This window comes from Embiotoca jacksoni, unplaced genomic scaffold, assembly GCF_022577435.1.
Source record: "Embiotoca jacksoni isolate LCO1_2020_lvr unplaced genomic scaffold, fEmbJac1.0.p SCAF_6, whole genome shotgun sequence".
Taxonomy (NCBI): Eukaryota; Metazoa; Chordata; class Actinopteri; family Embiotocidae; genus Embiotoca; species Embiotoca jacksoni.
This window is the reverse complement of record NW_027185414.1, coordinates 7,823,413-7,832,056: the sequence shown is the minus strand read 5'-3', so window position 1 is coordinate 7,832,056 and position 8,644 is coordinate 7,823,413. Positions and strand designations below refer to the sequence as shown.

Below are 8,644 nucleotides of genomic sequence, written 5' to 3'. Positions count from 1 at the left end.
AATAAGAACTGTAACAGGCACCCTGGTTCGCTCCTCCTCTGCATGATCACTCCTGTTTTTGTGCATCCAGTCATACTATTTAAATTTGTTCCACGGACATGTTTTCTTTTTTACGTTTCTTTTATAAATGAAGTACAGAGTTCTAGTTTGGACTCCATGTTAGTGAGGTGCTGGCTTGCAAGAAAATCTGAGGAACCAAATAAGAAGTTAAGCCGCGCACTATTGCAAACTCTGATACATAATTTATGACACTAAAATCAACATCTTGGAGCTAAATGGGTGTGTCCTCTCCTATTTGTTTGTACATACACAGAAAAAGGTTCAGTTTGTTATTGTGCACAACAGCATTTATATGCATCATAGATGGTCCTCTATCAAACAATCATTGTGGTGGTGGTGTTGGGGGGGGGGGGGGGGGGGCATCCTAAGGAAGTGCATTTCTGAAAAATATCATCATCAATATCGATCCTGTGTTTTTCCATTTGTAAAGACCTATTCTTATTTCTTCAGATGGACTCAGATTAAAGACACATTTTCCTCCAGAATCAGGGCACAGTTGCCGTCTTGGATTGATGCCCATGCCCGTGGACAAAATATAAAGCAAAGTAAATAGTTTACAAATTTTCACTTCCTGACCAGCTCCTGTGTCCAAGTGCATCCATATCTGTGTCATAACTACATCAATCTAAGCTCTACGTCTCTCAGTGGATTCAAGTGGACCAGCAATGAAGATATAAGATATAAGGAGGGCAAGAAAAGGACGTTAGAAACGGAAACAACATTGGTGTCATCTGTGGATTTGAAGGACAGCTGTACAGTAGAGGAGAGGCTGCAGGAAATGTAGCCGAAGTTGTAGTGGTGTCAGTATGACTTCAGTGTACAGATAAAGAGAGGAAATGAGATAGGGAAAGCTAGTGTGTGTGTGTGTGTGTGTGTGTGTGTGTGTGTGTGTGTGTGTGTGTGTGTGTGTGTGTGTGTGTGCGCGCGACAGAGGTAGTAAAAGAAAGAGAGCGAGACATGAGCCTGTTTGTGAGAGAAAGTTAGGTGGTGCGTGCCCCCCGCTGTAAGATAATCTTTATAATATCCTGTTGCCTGCGATGCACTGCTATTTTCCAATCTTGTAGTTTAAGTGTGTGCACGATTGGAGAATAGATAATCAGTGAAATTTCTTGTTTTATGGATGACAAAACCCAAAATCAGACAAGATTTCTAAAGCCTCCTATAATCTGAGCAAAGCTGTAAAAGTTGCTCAGAACAGGTCCGTCTTTGGAGGAAACTCTTAGCAATTTTTTGTATCATTTAGGGAACACACATTGGTATGGATGAATAATTAAGACATGCAGCGCAGTCCCTGGTTTTATTATTATGGCCTCTTTTTAATGTTGCAGTACATTGGCGGATGTGCTTTTTATTTTATTTTCATTCAGATATAGCATAATTTAGCACAATCATTGCTATAGTTAATTTAGGTCTTTTGTAGCGTATGATACTAAAATAGTGTATATTGAGCAAAGTTTAAGGATTTGCACTCAATGACAGAAATGCAGCCATGCATCGCTTCTCGGCCTTTTGGCTAAGATCAAGTGTAGTATCTGTTCTTATCAGTTTAATATCTGATACGTCCCCTACCCGGGGACCATATATTAAATTGATTTTTGGAGTAGGGAGATGGAATAGGGGCTTGCTCCGTCCACTCCACGCATCGACCTGGTATTGCAGTACCTCCAGGAACGGTGCACCCCCCCTTAAAAAAATTTCCCCTAGGGGATTAATAAAGTATATACCTACCTACCTACCTACCATGTGTAATATAGATTAAGCTTATGCATTGGTTCAATAAGGAAGATCTGTTCCCTTTTGTTTCATTTTCTGTGTGACTTTCCTGCTGCTCTATTTCCTTTGTCACTTACGTTTCCCACGCTGTCAAATCACTCATTCATAATCTTGTTGTCACCATACTTGCCCAATAATCTTCCTGCTCTCACTTTTGAGCCAATCAGTGTCTCGTACCTGTTCTTTAAATATCATCATAATTCTGTCATTCAGACCTCCTGATGCGCAGCCCTCCTCCTCCCCATCACCCCCTGATCTGTCTGGGTTTCCTGGGATCTCCAACTGAAGTTTCCATGAGTCATCTCTGATCTCCGCTCTCCCCAACCGGTCTAGGCAGACGACTGCCCACCTCTTTGCACAAAAAACCTTTGACAGAACCAGCTTTTCTGTTAAAAGGTCGGTTTTCCTTCCAGCTGTTGCTTATGTGGGAAATGTTGTTTGGTTCTTGTCTTCAGTGCCCTGAGATGTCTTATGTTTGGATTTGGCACCACATAAATAAAAACATTTTTTAAATCCATATACTCCACTCACTCCACCACCTCCATCGTCTAGGCTCCAGGGGTCCTGTCCTTTCTCCTACATCCATTTGGGACATCACTCTATGAAGCGCCCTCTCATGGTCTGATTCTAACCACCAAAATGTATAATTCAAACTGTTATTAATTCAATAAATTATTTTCCCCTCTCAATGATCCTCTCTTTATTCAATTTATGTTGGTGAAAATGTGAGTGCTTGAAACAAACCTGGCATACAGTTAAACAGCGTAGTTACCAGGTTAACTCTAACATACCTTGAAGCCACTTGGGTTGCCCCAACTGTGCTAAATAAATGTACAATTTGTAGTTATACATTAAAAAATATATATATATAACCTTGTTTAGGGGTAGTATAAAATACATACAAAATTTAAGAACAGGTTTTGCAGTAGTCTCAGTCACATTCCAGTCTTTTTAAAAAGTGAAGGTATTTTGAATAAGAAGGATGTTATATTATTTGCACAGCTCACAGTCACCTTTCCTGACATCTAGCCCCTGGAGTTGTCGGCTGTGTGTTGGTTATAAGCCCTCTGGAAAGTCAAGTTTCCCCCTCTGCTCCAGAAATACTACTTTATGCATAAGCAGTCTTCATGCAGCTTTGTAACCTGCATATATCAGAGGGTTACAACCCAACTATAACTTCACACTGGGTCTATTCATCAGGTGCTGTGATGCATAGTGTGATTTTCAGTGTCAGCACAATGTGTACAAAGCAGTAAATCAGATAGGCTTTATGTACGCAAGCGCAAGTGTGTGTGTATGTGTGTGTGTGTGTGTGTGTGTGTGTGTGTGTGTGTGTGTGTGTGTGTGTGTGTGTGTGTGTGTGTGTGTGTGTGTGTGTGTGTGTGTGTGTGCATATGAGGAGTATGTTTGTACTTTGCACCGAGAGGAGCCACTTCTGACATTAAGTTAAAAGAGACAATGTGATTACAATTGATTAAACGCTGCCTTGTTTCTTTCTCCAGTGCATGTTAATTGTGTTTGGTTAGAAATAAGGTGCACTTCGAAAAGCATACCTAAGATAACAAATCAGCTGGTAAGACCCACAAGAATTAGATGCTTTGTGTCCATTATGATAACACACTATTAAATACACTTTATTGTGATGAGCTTGTCTGAAAGGAATATGTAGTAATTTCTTACTTCATGTTAATATCAGTAACACTTGAATGTGCACACCGCTCTTCTGACAATTAAACATTTGCAAGAAGCTTTGGATTGACTTGTAAATAGTTGGGTACCAAACAGAGATTGTCAAATGCCTTATTACAGAAAATGAGTCATTATTATTATCATCATCAAAAGCACAGCATCTTATCAACACATTTACTTCTGATACCACATTTCTTACATTACTGCCATTTGGCTTGGATCTATAATGTATGTTTGTTTTAAGTAACTTCATTATGGCTTTTTACTTAATTAAAAAGGCTTTATAATAGTGATGATGAAGAGCTTTGAAGCACGCAGCCTTAATGGTGTTTCTGGGCATCACAGCAGCCCTGTGCTGATGGGAAATAGGGATTTATTCCAGTGCAGGCTTCAGCAGTATGGATGCTCAGATGCTGATCTGTCAGTCCACTGAGTTTATGACTGTCTCAAATATCAGTCCAAGTTACAGTAACACAGTGATGTAAAAAATAAAAAGCAGTAGTTTGTGAAATGACATGTTCCCTAACATCTCTGTGTCCCTGGCTGTTTGATGTTAAAACATTCATATGCTACGGAGCTGCAAAATGCATTGATTTTGGTAACATAGGATGATGTATGGCTCACCTTTTTGGAGTTGAACAAACGGCAGATCTGCGCTGAGACTCTCAGTTTTACTGTACAGCCAACTCCAAGACCCAGCATCCCAAAAGACAGGAGGTTCTGCACACACAACAAACATTAAAACACGCGTGCCAACATATGGAGGGCAGCAATATTCTCATATTGCAGGGTTCAGTTGCTTCATTTAACATTTACTCATGCACCATTGAGTGAAATTAGCCTACTTTACGCCATGGCAACACAGTCAATTCACAGTGAACGCTGCTTCCCAAAAAGTCAATAGAAAGTATTGTATTACATGCTGGCAATGATGAGGGGAGCAGTCCAGAGGGATAATACAGACTGAAATGCTGCATACCTTGGAGGGTTGCACCAGGAATCTGCAGCATAATACGGGCAAGCAGAAAAATAACAGCCCCACTCTGTGAAGTGGAACCGGAGGATTCAGAGATCAAATAGATAAGCCACTTTAGACCTTTCCATTTCAGCGCATGATGGAGCTCACATCTCTAAATTCTTGCTTGGCACATCATCCCTTCCCTATTTGATCTCTGTAACTGATGCTTAAGACTACAAGGCTTGACTGTGTTAGAAGATTGTGATCCAAACTGAAGCTTAATTAAATTCTTAATTATTCAATTGACCCAGCAGCTGGTGATCAGTGGAAATGAGGCATGAAGAGGGTGTTTTATTAAAACCCGTAATCTTAAATTATATAAGCAATGTCAACTCAAATGTGCATTAGTCGGCTTCTGCGTGATGCTAATTAGAACAGGAACTAAGTACACATCTTATTAAAAATCACAGTTAGAGCCGATGTCTCGAGCTTACACAGCGAGTAAACTCCAGCGCTGATGTCACTAAATAAATAGATGTACTAAAGACTGGTAATGAAATTACAGACAGGACTAGATCTGGCAGAGATCCAGGGTAAACGGACAAAAAAACAAAATATCCATCAGCCTTTCACGTAGGCTCTCCAACCCTCTTCACCTTTTGTTCAGCGCATCACTAACTGCTCACATCACCTGAGCCACACCACCACCGAGAGTACGGCACCTAAGGAGCAAGAAATTAAGTCGATATTTACTCCTCTTCATCGTACATCATACTTCCTTCCAGTGTCCCTATGTAGTGGCCCCACTCCTGTTTGTCAGCACATATTTTTGTAGTGGCTGCACAGAGGAAAAACCTGATTCCCCAAGTCGTGCTTTCACGGTAAAGACACACTTTCGATTGTGCTGTATCATTTTCACAGCAGAGCTAATGCGCAGAACGGCACGAGGAGCCGAGAGCATTCTTCTGCCGTCAAATGAAAACTTTTATCTCCTAATTCTTCGAGGACTTAAACCCTTAGACTCTAAACGCAGTAGTAACAGTCATCCCGCTCCCAGCTTAGTTTACTTTATGTCTCCTCAGTTCAACGCTTTTACAACAGCTCTCACTTTTTGTACTGAGCTTTTGATATTAGAGAATCATCCACCTACTCACTTTTGTAAACAAAGTCAAAACATTGCTCTCCAAGGTTTTCGTGATACATGTTTACAACTATGAAAAGGATTTGGAGAGGACCTCCTGCAGTACTCCTTGTGCTTAGTGGGAGACGAGTTTGCACAGTGACAGTCTCGCAGGGGCCAGATTGTTGATAAAGGCCAGATGTTTCCTTCAAACAAACGTCGGCACAGCGGGGTGAGGATCCCTCTGGAACCGTGCTGCTCATTATCCTCTCTGATTGGACACTATTCTGACACACAAGTCCAATAAGTGGCACGTTTTACTTGCATCACCAACGGTAATTACCTTCCCAGCAACCTGATGAGAGGAGACGAACAGATTGCCGGTATTGTGCCCACACCCACTCAGTCAGAAGTTTATGGAGTGAACCTCTGTCCTCTCTTGGCATTCTGAACTCTCAACTACAACTCATCAAGGGATTGCCGCTCACTTTGATGTGTTTTCAGTGAAACACTTGTAATTATCTTGTTTGTGAAGTATAACAGGTTGTTATCTTGAAAGAGCTATTTGATCATCCTAAATCTTTGATACAGCGCATACCAGTAATAACATGTAACAATGACACAGAAGAAATTTCCACTGTAGTGAATGCAGCATTATCTGGTTCATTGCCTTTGGAAATATATATCGTTAGAATAATATTTAAAGTCTTAAGCTTTCTTCTAACTCTTGTTTTAAGGAGCCTGTAGGATATTTAAGCTTCCTGTTTCTATATAAAAAAAAAAAAAAAAAAAAAAAAAAAGCTCAGTCTCTAATTTGCTGCTTTATTGTTGGATTTCCTGCATTTTAGCTATTCATATTTGGAAGGCACACATCCAGCATTTCACAAAGGTCAGCAGCCGGCGTGTTTCTTCAACCTTGGGTGTCCAATGATCTCTCAAGCGCCTCGCTGAGTGGGAACAGATGGAACCAAATCAAAGCGGTGGGAAATGAAGAAAATACATTTGAGTCGTATTGGGCAGACAGGACTGGGCCCAAGCCACGCAGGTTACGATGTAGCGGGAGCCGTGTTCGACATATGTGCTTCTATTTCAGTGTGTTCCACAAGGGTGCATCTGTCATGACCCACATGACCCAATATCCTGTGAGCACACTGGAATTTTACAGACCTGACGGGAGACCTGAGAGCGACTGACATGCCACTTATTCCTTGAATTCCTTTTAAAAATCACATGGAACCAAAAGACCTATCTGCGACTTTTCAATACTTCTCTCTTATTGAATTTGATTACTTCACCATGCAAATGTTAGGCAGCAAACAAAATGTGTGTCTGTAATCAAACGGTAGTTGATTGTAATCAAAGAAAAGCTGAAGATAATAATTGGTGTTTACAGACCTGCCTCAAATGTATTGGAAATGCGTGAAATGTCAGGTGAATGCCACGAGTTATGTGTTTATGGAAGATTTAATCATGCCAAGCTGCCAAAGACGATATTTAAAAACTTAGTTTGTAAAAAGACAAATTTCATTTGCAGATTGTTTAAGGTTACAGTCAGTCATGGACCAATGAAAGTGGTTTGTTTTATGTTAAACCTGGTGTCAGGGTGACTATTTGCAGGGCAGTCGAAAGTCGCTTCTTCTTATTCGTTTTCTGGCCGTCCATCTGAAAATAATAATAAAATAAGCTTCAAAAAGCTGTGTTTTTGGGGGCATGTCTGTTTGATTGACAGGCCTGTGGTGCAGTCAGGTTATGGCTATCGTTGGGCGGGACGTAGTATTACTGGGTTTCCAATCAGATTGAGTCAGGTTCCCCGCTCGACAGAAGGTAAACATTCTGTTATTAGGTGTTTCTTTTATGGAATTTGTGCTTATCATAATTACATCACAGCCATTTTGCCTTTGTCAGTGTCAACGAGTCGATCTCACGCTGCCCATTTTTGTATGAAGATAATGTCAGATGAGAATCTCAGGACATCCTTCAGGTGGGTGCCTCAGTTTGGATTGAAACTAAAGGACTCTTGACAATACTGGACTGGAGGCCTCAGCTTGACCCTTACAACTGCAGGCCCACTCCTCCTTACGAAAGGCTTTTAGTTTGGCTAAGTGGGCTGGGCCGTGGGGCAGGTGGTTGTAGGTAAGTGGGGGACAGACAAAAAACAACTGTCAATTCACTGACCTCTGTGTCTCTCTCTCCCTCTAACGGATGATTTGAGAGAGATCTGAGTTTTCCCTGAGATCCATGCCTTGGTCTCAGAGTGACACATTTATTGCCTGCTATTTCAGAAAGGAGGCCAGAGGAGGCAAGACTGGGAGTGTGGACACACATACACAATTGTGCAAACACTGATTTAAGGCAGGATGCAGAAAATCTCACAACATATACATTTTGCATCCAAACGAAAGCTCAATCTAATTACCAAAAACTAATGACAGATATGATGATAGCATTTCATATTTAACCGTGTTTATGAATGGTTAAAGGTAATAAGAGAGGAATCGCCACAGTTCAGGTTGAGCTCAAAGTGCAATGCAGCTAGTATTAAATAATGATGTGTTCTGGGTGCAGGAATTAATAGTGGAGAGCTGGGAGTTGTGTGTGATTGGAGAAGAAGAGCCTGACTGCAGGCTGAGGATTAGTCGGGGCTTTGCTTCTCTAGACTATACACTTGTATCTTTAGGCACAGCTTTTACCCTCCTCCTCGGGGACTGGACAAATAAATAAGCACATTAGACCTTCATCAATTATCACCGGACTCCCACAGCAAAGCCTAGGTAAATGCAGCATCTCATAAATAAAAGAAAGGGTGTCTCTTTTGTTTCAAAATTTCATTAAACATGATCATATGTCTCCCGCTCTCAACACAAAGTGTGCATTAAGACAATTCCCTGGAGTCGCTATATTCTAAATATAATCAATAGTTCTCCCTGGAGGAATAGGATTCACTCTGAGGTAAAAACATAAAGCGGTACCTCAAGAAATACCTACTTAAGTTGAAATTATGATGAGACTCGACTGCTTTAGTCTCTTCAGGATTCAAGTCTGGT

General features: G+C 41.0%; 1 long non-coding RNA gene and 1 other non-coding gene across 2 annotated transcripts; both read left to right on the top strand.

The window, feature by feature from the left end:
• Window positions 1-442: 442 nt before the first annotated feature.
• On the top strand, window positions 443-2,522 carry LOC138213105 (uncharacterized). The gene is made up of 2 exons (XR_011179512.1): window positions 443-605; window positions 2,047-2,522. It is a non-coding gene; the product is annotated as an uncharacterized lncRNA (long non-coding RNA).
• LOC138213483 (U2 spliceosomal RNA) lies at window positions 1,554-1,744 on the top strand. Its single transcript, XR_011179523.1, has one exon. It is a non-coding gene; the product is annotated as a U2 spliceosomal RNA (small nuclear RNA).
• Window positions 2,523-8,644: the final 6,122 nt, after the last annotated feature.